The 14,720-nt window shown below is 47.5% G+C and overlaps 1 protein-coding gene across 1 annotated transcript in view; it reads left to right on the top strand.

Annotated features, from left to right (window-relative positions):
- EXOC4 (exocyst complex component 4) overlaps positions 1-14,720 on the top strand; it is a 413,543-nt gene that overhangs the window by 386,144 nt on the left and 12,679 nt on the right. The window lies entirely within an intron of this gene.

Genomic DNA, 14,720 nt, shown 5'->3' with positions numbered 1-14,720 from the left:
GGAAAATGCCACCAGGAGCAATCTCCGAATCACAGCAGCGGGATTTCAGAGGGTGCTTTATTTCAGAGGACAGTTCTGGTTCGGATGCTCAGCATTCAGGGCTCCTCTCCAGCTACGACTGGCAGGCAGGCGATTTTTTTCTGTTTGATTATACAGGGGCAGGAGAGATTTGTGCCTCTTTCCTAATGCACAAGGCTGTCCCAGGCAGGAGGAATAAGCAATAACTTGCTGCCATCTACTGGGTGCTGCAGAGGGAAGGAGAAGCCAGTGTGCATTAGAAACTCCTCAGACATCCCAGTGCTCTGAAAGAAGTCCTTTACATTGCCAAATGTTATTTCTTTTTCTGATTTCATTCTTGATAAATACAGAAACAGCAGGCTGTATTTGCTGCCTGGGTGCCCAGGTTGCCTGAGGATGTAGCTGGTCAAAGGGAGGCTTCCTTCGAGAGCCACTCTTGATGCTTGACTTGTGCACATTGAACCCCAGGTCCAACGGATCCTCACCTGGATCCCCTTCCTTCAGTGGCAAACTGCTCTTCTGCTCTCAGGTGTCTCTGCAATGCTTGTGTGATGCTCTTCCGCTGCCTGTCTTCACTTGTGGTTCAGAACTCGATGAAAAGGGTATCTCAGATGTTCTCCCTTGCGGCTGCACTCAAGCCAGGAGACAATTTGGGGTGTTTAAGATGATTCAGTCTGAGTAAAACCCACGTTAGTTGGGTAGACAACTTGGGTACCAGGCACTGTAACTCATGTATCCTCCACAGCACTTAGGATATTCAAAAGCAAATGGAGCAGACCACTAGAAAGGATACTGCAGGTAGTATCTTTCTACTTCAGGTGGAACTGAGCTTCAGCTGGGGTTGAGTATGCTGCAGATCTGTTCTTTCTTCCCTCCCTGTTGCTGGAGCAACTGGAAACACAGTAGTCCTGCTGCTTCAAAGTTTCCTTGCCTGAAAGCTGTGCCTTTCTGCCCCTGTGTTAGAAGCAGCCTGCTTGTGGGGGCTGATATTCCCAGAAAGCTGCTGGGGAGATGCCATGATGCATTCGGGATCATGGGGCTCACCTGCAGAGAAAAGGGGGCAAACTGCAACAAGTCACGTTGCCATGGCTCATTTTCCATGAGATATTAATCACTGAATAACAGGATAATATGTGGACCCAGACATGAGGGGCATGGGTACAAGAGAAAAAGTAAAGTAGCTGAGGTGTAGCTGTGGTCCAGGGTTGACTCCTGAGTCCCTGTTGACCTCACTCATTATCTCTCCCGCAGCTCAGGTGTGAGGATTTTTGGTTCCCAGATGCAGTGGAGCCACTTCCATCATGAAATAGCTATGATGGTCTCCCAGATGTTCAGTCGCTATTGATGGGTGTCAAGATTGAGGGTAAAATTTCAGCGCATATGAAATGTTTTATCTCTGCATGGCAGGGACAGCAGATGGCTGTCACGTATATATCCTATAATGTCTTGTCAGGGCTAGACAACCCTACAGAATGAACCCCTTCCTTTTGCAATCAGCTACCAATGGGGTTTTTTTCGTATTCTCCTGTAGACAAGCTGGTCACTGAGCCATCCCCTCTTTTCTCTGTGTTGGAGGGAAAAACTCTTCCTTGTTCATAAAAACTGCAGATGTATTAGTCTGGAGGAATTCCTCGCCCCCCACTTTATAGCCCAAGGTTCTCAGTGCTGTGGAAGGTAAAAGTCACCAATGCTTTGCAGTACGGATCCTAGGAAGACCCTTCCCTGTAGAGGAGCCAGAAGCAGAACAGGCTCTAGAAGAAAAGCTTCTCTTTGCCGACAGCATGGGAAAGGCGTGTTATCTCCGTCACAATGCTGGACTCATGTTGTGTATCTGTGGAGCATACCCTCATTTTGTTTTTGCTGCTTTTAATTAACAAAGCTGCTTTAGTTTTCAATTAAGGACTTGGTTACAGCAAAATCCCTGTTTTCTTTTCCTTTCTCTTCTCTCTTGTTTTCTCCCCCCTGTAGTTTCCACTGAGCTTTGATCTCAGTGCAGGTTTAATTAGCTGTAATTAGTGGTTTCACTGCATTAACCAAAAATCCCAACCACAGAGGATTAAAAAACACCCCTCAGCTCGATGCCCCCTCCCTCCCCTTCCTCCTTTTGCTTATCCCATGGGCTTTGGGGGATCAGAGACTGTGTCCCCGTACAGTCCTTCACCAGACGGGTGCTGCTGGGTGATGCCCCGTGCATCCCAAACAGCTGCCCTCTTACGGACTCATTAAAACTACGCTGGAACAAATCACCCATCCGTGTAGTTTAATTTCCAGTTAAATCTGCAGCTGCTCTGAGTTTTAGTAGGACACCAATTTATGCCTTCACAACTCATAGAGTGCTTCTTGGGGTTTCTGACTGCTCTCTGCATTACAGTACATTTACAGCAAGGTGCCTGCTCGAGAATTCCCAAACTTTCAGCTTCTGCAGTCCTGCATGAGCTTCTGGAAGCCATAGCACGGCCACGTCCTTTGCTGGAGCTGCTCAGCTCCTCAGCACAGAAACGAGAGGGGTTTTTGGAAGATGTTACACTGATCTGGGGAAACCCAAATCACTGGTCCGCTCTCCTCTATGGAGGTGCACAGGGAAATATCTCATAGCTGGCCATGCAATTCATCTGGTCGGTCAGAACAGAGCAGGAAGAAACCAAAGAGCTCGTTGGGCTGGTGGAGTAAAAGCAGTGCAGAGAATCAGGTCTCCTGTCAAGATATCCACTCAACATGGTAGAAATCAGCATACCCCACACCGAGCCCTACCAACCACTCGTATGTTGGAAAAGGTCTTGGTTCCTCTGACTGGCTCATAAGCTTTATGGATATTTATGGACACAACACTGGAAGATGTGGTATTCCCAGATAGCTCACCTTGATGCCCAAGACTGGAGATCTCATATGGGTCCCAGTTTATCATGGGTCAAGCGTTTCTACTTACCATATCTGTGCCAAAATTGGCTGTTTTCAGTCCCATGCATGCACCCAATCTCCTTGCAGTGCCGGGAACCAAAAGACTCTCCTTGTCCCTTCCTCTGTTCTCCGGGATAAGAGGTTGGTGAAATTCGGATCTAAGCTTTACGTCCATAAGTGTTTTAGAGAGGAGTTTGGCCAGTCTTTGAATCACTGGCCCATGGTGCTGAGATGTACAGGAAAGGCAACACCCTTGTCTTGAAGCCTGAAAATGGTTCTCAGGTCATCTTGCCAGAGCAAGGAGGACCCATGCTCTGAATCCCATGTCCCCCCAGGGCTCAGAAGCCATCTCTTGCTGTCCCAGGTTTGTCATTTTGGCAGATGAAGAATTCCCAAAGCCAGGAATTGCACTCTTCTTTGCTGAGCCATGACCATCCTCTCCAGCTATTTCTTCTTTGACACAAAACCAGGAGCCTGATGTGTCCTGGCACATTTGGAGATGGGGTCTTTATGCTATCTCCGGCTGATGTCTCTCTCCTGAAGTCTGAAGGCTTAAAATTCCTTTTAATTCACTGTGGGTGATGGCAGATGGTGAATTTATTCCCAGGCTAATCTGTATTAGGGCGGTGCTCTGGCCAGTCTTCTGTCACCCGGGTCCTTTCAGCCCTATCCCCTTCTGCAGGGTCAATACACCCAAAGTAGATCAGTTAAATCAGCTGCTGGAAGGACTTTGTTTCTCCCACCTTTGGGCATCCCGATGGACATCGGATGTGAGTAGATCCAAACACCCCTGGTTTGTACAGGTCTGAAATACTCCCTAGAACAGCACTTGGTGCTTTATTGGCCTCATCTGGAAAACTACCCCCAAAACATATTGTATTTTATTTGCTATGCAAAATGTGTAGTCAGTACACAAGAAAAGATCGGCAGCTCTTTACAGCGCACCATTGTATAGGAGGAAAGCAGCATCCAGCTCTGAAGGCTTAGTGAGAATTTGTGATTGTGCTTGCATATAGCCCGCGATGCCGACACCTCGGCAAATACCACCTTCCCCTTCTCGTTCTCTGCACAGCGGGCCCTGATGGGGCACAGTAAATTAGAGCCGGGAAATGATCCAGCTTGGGGGGAAGGGCTGTGTTTTGGTTTTTGCATCAGCTTTTTCTTTTTTTTGGCAGGATCAGCTCTCTGGTCTGGTTCACAGCGGGCTTTGCAAACAGCTGTGCTGGCACAACTGAAGAAGAGGGAACAAACAAGGAAATGAGCTGTAAGGCTCTGAAATGATAATGTTCCTGAAAATGGAACTTTGTCTTAAATTAGGATAAGACATCAGGAGTGAAGAAGGAATTGCTCAAGGTAGGAGCAGAGGGGAGGCAGGAGCAGTGAACATGTCCTTATGCAGAAGTCACTGATCTTCCCTCACCGTCTTTGGGCCATTTGGCCTCACTCCAGCCTAAGGATGGACAACTTTTGTCCTCAGGTTTGCTGAGCAGCAGATTTCTTATTCATTGCGTGTGTCTGGGAAATGCCTTGCCTTCTGCTGATTCTCCACATTAGGAAAAAACTCCAAAATGCCCTAATGTGACATACCAGATGTTCGGAAGCAAAGAGCCTGACTCTTGGGGGATGACATTTCTTGTGTTTGTCCTTAAGTAATTTTTGCGTAATGAGAGCACTTGAGCACATGAAGATGGAAAGAAAGTGGCTGAACCACCAGGTAATGACAGCGCATCACTCCCCTTCCTTTGGTGACTGCATGGATTAGAAATTCCTCAAGGAGGGGATTTTGCTGGCTTTGTAATTAAAACCACACCAGGCATTTCACAGACACATGGGCTGTGGCAGCCTGAAGAACACGCACGCAAGTCCAACAAAGTATTTAAGCCTGAGTTTAACTTTCAGATACATGCATTGACCCGTTGAACTGATGAATACTTGCTCTATAACTAGAGGTCTGGCACAGTCACGTCTCCATTGGAGCTGATTGCCCTCAGTTCCCTTTACAGCAAGTAGCGAGAAGTGAGCATGATTAGAGTGCAATTTTCTGAATTGGTTTAAATTTTCTTTGAAATGAGATGAAGGGCCTCCTAGGAGTCCCTGTTGCTTTCTTCACAAGGATCGGGGAGCAGAGGTGACCTGCTCAGGTGGAATTATCCACAGCAGACATCTATTGCTAGGTAAGATCACAGAATCATAGAATCACAGAATGACAGGGGTTGGAAGGGACCCTTCTGGATCTGGAGATCATCTAATCCAACCCCCCGCCCTGGCAGGGTCACCTAGAGCAGGTTGCACAGGAACGCATCCAGGCGAGTTTTGAATATCTCCAGAGAAGGAGACTCCACAGCCTCTCTGGGCAGCTTGTTCCAGTGCTCTGCCACCCTCAAAGGAAAGAAGGTCCTCCTCATGTTTAGATGGAACTTCCTATGACCAAGGTTGTGCCCATTACCTCTCATCCTGTCACTGGGCACCACTGAAAAAAGACTGGCCCCATCCTCCTGGCACCCACCCCTGAAGTATTTAGAAGCATTAATAAGCTCCCCCTCAGTCTTCTCTTCTCCAGACTAAAAAGACCCAAGTCCCGCAGCCTTTCCTCATAAGAAAGATGTTCCTGTCCCATAATCATCTTCGTAGCCCTTTGCTGTACCCTCTCCAGCAGCTCCCTGTCCTTCTTGAACCGGGGAGCCCAGAACTGTGCACAGTACTCCAGATGTGGCCTCACCAGGACAGAGTAGAGGGGGTGGATAACCTCCCTCGCCCTGCTAGCCACACTCTTCTTGATGCACCCCAGGATGCCGTTGGCCTTCTTGGCCCCAAGGGCACATTGCTGGCTCATGGTCATCCTGTTGTCCCCCAGGACTCCCAGGTCCCTTTCCACAGAGCTGCTCTCCAGCAGGTCAGCCCCTAACCTGGACTGGTGCATGGGGTTATTCCTCCCCAGGTGCAGTACCCTACGCTTGCCTTTGTTGAATTTCATCAGGTTCCTCTCTGCCCAACTCTCCCGCCTGTCCAGGTCACGCTGAATGGCAGCGCAGCCTTCCGGTGTGTCCGCCACTCCTCCCAGTTTTGTGTCATCAGCAGTCTTGCTGAGGGCACACTCTATCCCTTCATCCAGGTCACTGATGAATATATTGAACAGGACTGGACCCAGTCCTGACCCCTGGGGAACACCACTTGTTACAGACCTCCAACTAGACTCTGTGCCACTAATCACAACCCTCTGAGCTCTTATCTATCAGCCATTCCAGGATGAACCCCTCCTTGGCTGTCTGGGGTCAGGAGGTGGTTTGCAGGTGGGCAAATCAATCCACAAGTGCCCTCAGTAGGTTTTTACATGCAGTAGCAGCCGTGTATTAATGGAATTATGGGGCTGAATTAATTTGGCAGTTCCTACATCCCTAATGTCCGAATACGCTGCGATGTGTGAAATCACATAGCATCCACTCTTCCCCAGTATCGCTCCATACAGCAGAGAAAGCATCTTAAAATATGAGTCCGTGCTGGAAGGCGCCAGTCCTGCCCAGGCTTTCCACTGTTGACTCAACGGTTTTATTTTGATCAGCCATTTCAGTTTTTCCCAGAGGTGCTTTTAATCTTCGCATTGTAACCTTTAAAGATACAGGTTTTAGTGTCCTCTGTAATGATTTTCATTGCCTGAATGTGGATGTCTGAGTTGCTCTGAGTAAAGAGATTAATTCAATTTTCCTAAACTGGAAATGTACTAAAAAACTGAGAGGCTTCATTGACTTTCTTTGCTTGGTTCTTGGTGTGTTAGTGAAACAATCAATGGAGGTGAACTTCTCAGCCAGCAGAAACCGGCACTCACATTTCCAGGGACACAGTCTCAGGAAGATGTGAATAAACATTTTTAAGAAGTGTTTTTGGCTGTTAGACTTGGCCAGAGCACGTTCCTACTCTGCATTAACAACATCAGGATATATTCTCCTGGAAATGAATTACAAACAAATTCCTCATTTATCCCTGAGGTGACAGTCTTTTGCTGATATGTGCTTTCTTGAGACTAATAAGTTTTGAATGTCGGTGGGAAAAAAAATCTGAAAGTAATTACTTTGTGTTCCCAAGCTCCTTATTTGTGTAGGTGCATGTGTGTTTATCTCTCTCTGTCATGCTGCATTGCTAATGGTAATTAAAGGGAAGGGATTTTTCTTGTTAGAAGTTTTTCTTCTTAATTTCTACCGCTAGTGACTTTGGCCTCCGTGATGGTACTTAGTCACTGACCAGTTCCTTGTAGAAGTGCAGTTGCTTTAATATAAGGTCTAAGTTTAGGAAACTCTGGCTGTCCAGCTGGAATTGGATTGGTTTGTTTATCCAGGTCTGCAGTACGTAGGGTGGGTGTTGGTTTTCTTTGCAGACCAGGTTTTGAAAACTCATCCTGTGGGTGTAAGTCCTGGTATTCGCTATCATCTTGATGGTGGTTCTTGCAAATCCCAGAGTACTTGTCGACATTTGCTTTATTTGACACCACACAATTGGGTATGTGGGTGATCATAGCAAAAATGCGGAGCGAAAACCGAGTTGTACATTGTCAGCAATAGTGTGGTCTGGGCTCAATGGGTGGGCCAAGGAGTTCTGCCCGCTTTCCAGCCTTGGGCATCCATCCCACCCAGGGGGGCTTCAGTCTCTCCTTGCACTTTGTTTTTTTCACGAAACATGAAATAAGTGGGCTGGAAAGAGGCCACAGGGCTTTCCCACCAGCTCCCCAGCCTTCACGGTCTGCAGACCAGGTCTCAGTCTGGATCAGGAGACCAAAATCACAGCCCCACCATGGTGTCCAGAAACTGCCCAGGTTAATACAGGCTTTCTTGTACCATAGAAATATGAAGACAAATGTGAAAGCTCATTTCCAGGTCCACGTAAAGCATAAAATATATGTGCTACTCCACTGACTTTAGCCATGAAGGGGCTGGGCAGGCCTTTGTGTGCATAGAGAGCAGCTTTATTTGTTTGCTTGCTTTAAAAATGCCATAGGAACATTTTAGCAATCCTCTTCTCACTCCAGTCCAAGGACCTTCTTCTCCTGTCTTCACTTGGTCCCCTGCACTTCCACAGCTTCAGGCTATGGAAATCACATCAAGCATCACAGAAGGTGTTGGGCTGCAACCATGACTGCACTGGAGATGCTGAGGCAGCAATGTGCAGGGATGGCAATGGTGATCTGAGCAGAGCCATTAAAGGTGGAATGAAAATTTGGGCCCCTCACTACAAGAAGGACATGGAGGTGCTGGAGCGTGTCCAGAGAAGGGCGACGAAGCTGGTGAGGGGTCTGGAGCACAAGTCTGATGAGGAGCGGCTGAGGGAACTGGGGTTGTTCAGTCTGGAGAAGAGGAGGCTGAGGGGAGACCTCATCGCTCGCTACAACTACCTGAAAGGGGGTTGTGGGGAGGTGGGTGTTGGTCTCTTCTCCCAAGTGACAAGTGACAGGACAAGAGGAAATGGCCTCAGGTTGTGCCAGGGGAGGTTTAGATTGGATATTAGGAAAAATTCCTTTGCTGAGAGAGTGGTGAAGCATTGGAAGAGGCTGCCCAGGGAAGTGGTGGAGTCACCCTCACTGGAGGTGTTCAAAAAACATGTAGACGTGGCACTGCAGGACATGGCTTAGTGGGCATGGTGGTGTTGGGTTAGTGGTTGGACTTGATGATCTTACTGGTCTTTTCCAACCTTAATGATTCTGTGATTCTGTGAAAATACGGCTTTTGCAGCATCCCTCCTGGAACTGGCGTGGTATTTATGGTATTGAGCACTGCTGGTCACAGCTTAGCTGGCTGAAATATGAAAGACCTACGTGGCACTGGTTGGAGATACAACAGCTGGGGTGTGAAGGCAGGCAGGCCACGCGAGCATGGAAGATGAAGGGTTGGTAGCAACGATTTTATTAAAAGGTTGCAACCTTGAAATGGATCCTAAATGTCATCACAGACCCTGGATCTCCTAAGCGACCTGAGAGAGATCCAGAAAAGGGAACATCATTCTGTGTTTCACGGTTCCAAGGGGCAAAAGTTGATTTTGCACAGGCAGAGTAGTGCCGAAATGGGCAGCAACGTCCTCATCCATCCCTTGTTAAGGGTCACAGCCTTCTCTGTTCCTGCAGCGCAGTGGCACATCTCACTGGGATCTCCTGGTGACACTCGTTGCGTCCTCACTCACGCATTGGTGGTGAATGGCTGTTGTTCAGTTGGTGCGGCTGTCACCTCTTGTGCGTGCAGCCGGTGGAGCGGCTCGGCTCTCCTGCAGAGCAAACGCGTGCTGGTTTCTAATTCAAAAAAAAAGCAGAATGGCCAAAAAGGAAGGGTGGGCATGTAAAGCTTTGCCTGCAGCTCTCCCTCCAGCAATTTGGTGGCCCAGCAAAGCTCAGGAGAGTTGGTGGCAGAGATTTCTGTGTTAGAAAGAGCCCGGAGGAGGGATGGAGAGGGACCTTTTACATCAGGGCCTGTGTACCATGCAGAGCTCGAGGAGAGGAGTGTTCGAGGTTCTCTCCACCCTCGTAGAAGGTGACAAGCATGTTTTTGAACCCATGGATGTGCAATAACATCTCTAGCTGGATTTCTTTATGTATTTAAATTGCAATTCAGTCTTTAATAATTTTTTGTGATCATTACTGTTTTGCAAGTGATCGCTGTCCAGGGAGAAGTGAAGGAACTCAGTTGGTTTTGCTTTTAGTTAAGGGGTTTTTTTAACTCTACAGTAGCAAAGAGTGGCACCTACCAGCACAAGGAGTGGGCTTCAGTGGATCATCTACTCTCTTTGGAGTAAGATCCTCCATGCTCACCTGGGAGCCATAAGAGCTGGCTGGTGTTACAGGGAAGCTTTGCCAAGAGAAGGTGGAAGGGATGGGAGGAGGAAGGCCATTTAAACGCTGTTTAATTTGCCAACCAGATGAGGATGTAACAAGCAAATCTCCAATTACATCTTATAGTTCCTAAAGGGACAAATAACATCGTGGCAATAGTTCTGGTTTGAGGTCTCTCTGTTGTCTAGCCTTGGACTGCCTTGATTGACAATGATCAAACAACATCAAAATTTAGCCCCAGACTCCAGATTGAGCCTGAACAAACATCTAGAGTCATCCCACGGGAGTAGATACCCCTGTAAGTATATGTGAATGTGAACTCCATGTCTGAGCTCTCACATAACCTGCTTGGAGCTGCTATTTGATCTAGAAATTGCTTTCTGCTCCCATGCTTAAAGGTGGGCTCTGTCTGTGCTGAGTTTGTGTGCTGAAGGTGTGGTAGCGTGCTGGGAGCTTCTGCTTAAAAGCACAGCAAACAGAGCTGTTAGAGGAAGGACGGACTTTTTAAGAAGGGAAGTTGGCGTGACACCAAAAAAAAATTGCAAAGAAAGGGAGAACCATCAGTGTGTGAAGAACAACCATCCCAGGCATTTGTCTGCAGCTGAAATAAAGGTAACTATTGGATTGTCAGCTTGAAATGCATCTCTGTTGCCTAGCTCCAGCCTGCAACTCGAAGCAATTAGAAAAATGTCCTGCCTTTTTCACAGTAGGCTGCATCTTTCTAGCACGAGCCCCACAGATAGGAAGACACATGCAAGTCCTTAAGTAGCAGATTGGTTTACCCTGTCAGTCAGATCTCATTAGAAACTGGAATGCTTCATACCCAGTAATCTGCTAGGAAATAACAGATATTGGTGCTGTGCGATACATTTTTAAGAGTCACTGCTCATCACTTTTCTATGCACTAAAGTGGTATCTTTCGCAGAGGTCTCTCTCTTAATTAGATTGAGCTGGGGAGCAGAGCATTTCAAGCTACAAATGCAATGGCATCCGGGAATCAGAAATGTTTCACTTGGAAGGTGTACGAGCAGGCAGGGCACGGCTGGTAGGGTGTAAAATACCAGTGCTAGGACCCAAAGAGGACAGGGGAGGGCGTTCTGGGAATGGTGATTTCAAGGTCACAGTTGAGGACAGGAGAAAGGAGAGAGGAGCAGGGGTTAGCAATGGCCCAGGGCCAGTTCCTGCTGGAATATAGGAGGGAAGAGGGAAAATGAGCAAAGGACAAAAATAGCACAACTGAGAGGACTGACAGGGTCAAGCCATGACATAGCGTTAGGGCAGAGCAAAGTATCTCGACAATAGGGTCCAGGGCAGCTATAGCCCAGGAACTGTACATCAAGGCCAGCCAATTTTCCAGCTCCTTTAAGTCACCTATGGAAGTCTCTCCACAGCCAGGAGCCCCAAGTTGTGTAGCACATGCCCATGGAGGTAAAAGCACTTCTCAGGGTGTCTCAGAGGCATCTCTCTGGCTCAGCGAGTCCCCAGTAGCTGGGATGGTGAGCTAGAGAAGCATCACTGACCTGCTCCTCTCTGGGCAGGTGCTGTTGGCCACAGTCAGAGGTGGGACAACCGGACATAGACTTTTGGTGGACCATGGTGTGGCCTAGAACAACCATTCTTGCGTTGCACGGCAGCTCCCTGGGTGCTTGTCTTCCACTGCAGGGAGGAGCAGACCCCAGGATACCTGCAGCCAGCACCCCTGTGCCAACACGTTCCAACATATACGCTTATCACATGCACAAGCACACCTGCTCACCATGCCACATCCTCCAGGCTTGGCAGCCGTGCTCAACTGCTTCAGGACTAAACACAGCTCAAGGGCCTTAGGTTGGCTGTACCCCCCATGGTGCCATCTCAGCATGGCCTTTGCTCAGGGTTAGTCCCTCTCCGAGAAGCAGATTGCCGTGCTAAAGTGGCTGAACTGCTTCTGCTGCTTAAAGCTGGCTTGAGTACCTCTCTGACCCTACCAGGAGCAGGCTCTGTTCCCGGATTTACCAGGGACTTGCTAAGGACGTGATTCACTTTCCTAAATATAGTGCCATTTGAAAGACCCTTGGATAGCATAGGTATGTGACCAGTGTTCAGGCAGATGGAGACATGTTCCTCCATTTCCCGCTGCAATAAATTACTCTCTAACCAGCAAGTTCCTTAATTCATTCACTTTTAGTCTGTTTTGGAGTTTTTGGCCAACTCAAGGCTAGTAGTGAGCCCTTCTGTTGCCAAGCCACATGCCCTTATCAGTGTCCCTCAAGAAGCATTTCCACCAGCTGCACTGTGCAACCAGTAGTTCCGTTCCACCTGATGAAGATTGGTGCCTGAGGATGGGCAGGTCATTCCAGATGATGGGTCATTCTTGATGATGGGATCTGAAAAACTTGTAGCTATCACATGGTATCATCAGGATTTCTTTTCCTGTGTCACATGCTGCATCTGAGTTGACCAAAGAAAGTTCAAAGATTGTCATTCCACATTTCAAATGCTGAAAGCTGGGGCTGATGCTAACTGGGGCACCTGGGAACCTTCATTTCTCACTGGTGCCGAACCATTGATGATTGGGCTGGTAATTAAGACTTATAAGGAGCAGCTGAGGGAGCTGGAGTTGTTCAGTCTGGAGAAGAGGAGGCTGAGGGGAGACCTCATCACTCTCTACAATTACCTGAAAGGAGGTTGCAGAGAGGTGGGTGCTGGTCTCTTCTCCCATGTAACTAGCGATAGAATGGGAGGAAATGGCCTCAAGTTGCGCCAGGGGAGGTTTAGATTGGATATTAGGAAAAATTTCTTTACTGAGAGAGTGGTGAAACACTGGAATAAGCTGCCCAGGGAAGTGGTGGAGTCACCATGCCTGGAGGTGTTCAAGGAACGTGTGGACGAGGCATTGTGGGACATGGTTTAGTGGTCACGGTGGTGTTTGTTGGTTGATGGTTGGATTTGATGATCTTACAGGTCTTTTCCAACCTTAGTGATTCTGTGATTTGCCCTCGTGCTAGGGAATATTCTCACTTCCAGCTGATTTCCTATGCCTGCCTCTAGAGCAAGGGACCACTGATTGGTACCCAAAGGAGCCACAGCCCCACACAAAGAGGAGACCACCAGTGAGCCCATCTCCTGGCTCTGGGATCTAACCAAATTTGTGCAGGCTCCATGAGGCCAGTTGCTTCGCATGGGGACAGGTTGCCATTCAGCAGTTTCTGACCCATGGAGGAGCAGCTCCACATCTTCTTCTCCCCCCCCCCCCCCCCCGCCCCCTTTCTTCCCTCCTCAAGCTGATACAGTAGCATCCTATTTTCGGTATTCAGCCCCCCCGGTATTTTTCACCATGAGCTTTCCCAGAAAAGTTGTGGTCCATCTGAGTTGGATTTTGGATGATTGTCATAAATACCCTCTGACTTCCATCCTCGAATGAGATTAAAATGCTGCCCCAAAAGGGAAGCTGTGATTTTTTGCAGCTAAATCAGTAAAAAACTGAGTAAACTGAGAGATGATTCTTCAACTGCAGAAGGCGACTGGCTCCAGGGCACAAAAGCACAGAGTCTGAATGGGGAATGCAGATCAGGCAATTCCTGTCTATCCAAGGTAGATCCTCTGGTGAGGCTGACATTAAAAATTCTGACTCAAATGCAGGAAACATGGAGTTAAGGAGGTGAATTATTGATGGAGCGCAAGTATTACCATACCTGACAGATGGAGACTGTCTGAGAACATTTTGCAGAGTGGCATCTGCACCGTGCCTGATTGGCGTCCCTGAACTTTCGCACATCAGATGTAGAATATCAACACACAAACTCTGATGTAGCAATTAAATCTGTCCCGTAATGAACCTGGGCTTCATAGCCAAGAGAAATCCGTATGCTCAGGTAAAGACCAAAAACCTCGATTCTTGTATTTTAAGAAGATATTAAAATAATTACATCCAGAGCACTGCGTTTGAATAGACACATATGATGTCAACATATACAGACACGTATGGCTTTCAGGGAATGGTCTCCAGCGTGTAATCTCTTACTGGGATTTTATTGAAGGCTGTAAAGCTTGCCTTGTATTTTACAATTTGTATTCCAGATCTGAGATCAAATAATATAGAAAAGATATAAAATTCAGATGACATCTCACATCACCTGAGTGCATTAACATCTAAAGCTGAAGTCAGCCTCTCGAGTGCATGCAGAAGTCATATATCAGATATGTTTTTCACGTTGTCATGTGTGCAAAAACAAAGAGAAGAAGAAAAGAGGTGCAAATAATAGCAAGTTTTATGCTTTCATGAAGAACAGCTTGTATTATGAAGAAGCAATATGTAAAATGTGCCTTTTTTAATAAGATTCAGTGCCTTCGTATTCCAGGTTGTTTTCTTAAGCCCAACGCACTTGGTAAATGATTGTAATTTTTTGCCATCTGTTAACTGTTTGGTGCGCTGTGTGAAATTCATTCTTCCTTCACTTGTAGCATGCAAATGTGCAGATTCTAAGAATCGTCAGGAAAATGAGCTTTTTGTCTCTGGGGGGAGGTTCAGAGGTGGACACCAGTGGGGAAGCTGGCCCTGGGAGGTTACTCAGTGAGCATCAGCGTGGGGACGGCTGTTACTGGGCTGTAGCCATCCCATTGCACTCACAAAGGACTTCACTCTGACCCCTTAAACTCAACAGACCTTCCTTTTCTCAACCGCAAAGCAGCCTTTTGAGAAAACAGAGATGTTTTGTATTCAGTGTCTCTAAATTGCTTTGAGATGTACAAACGGGAATGGAAAGAGGGGTTAATAAATTAATACAAAAAAATACAGGTTGAGTTCTCACAGCAGGGTTCTTCTTGATAGTCTGGAGGTTTTGTACGGTTAGAGGATGCGTTCCTGGAATGAGATAAAAACAGCAGTTCAGAGCAATTTCTCTGCTTTTCATGGCTATGAACTACTCCATCAGGTTAGAAGCAGTGCTGGGCTTCCCTTCTCACTCGATAGGGACCAGCTTTGTTTCCAAGGAGCCCCTGTCACACTGCAGTGGAGTCT

This window comes from Gavia stellata, chromosome 4, assembly GCF_030936135.1.
Source record: "Gavia stellata isolate bGavSte3 chromosome 4, bGavSte3.hap2, whole genome shotgun sequence".
In the NCBI taxonomy this organism is placed as follows: domain Eukaryota; kingdom Metazoa; phylum Chordata; class Aves; order Gaviiformes; family Gaviidae; genus Gavia; species Gavia stellata.
Note: the sequence above shows the minus strand (reverse complement) of the source record. Positions and strands in the feature narration are given on the sequence as shown.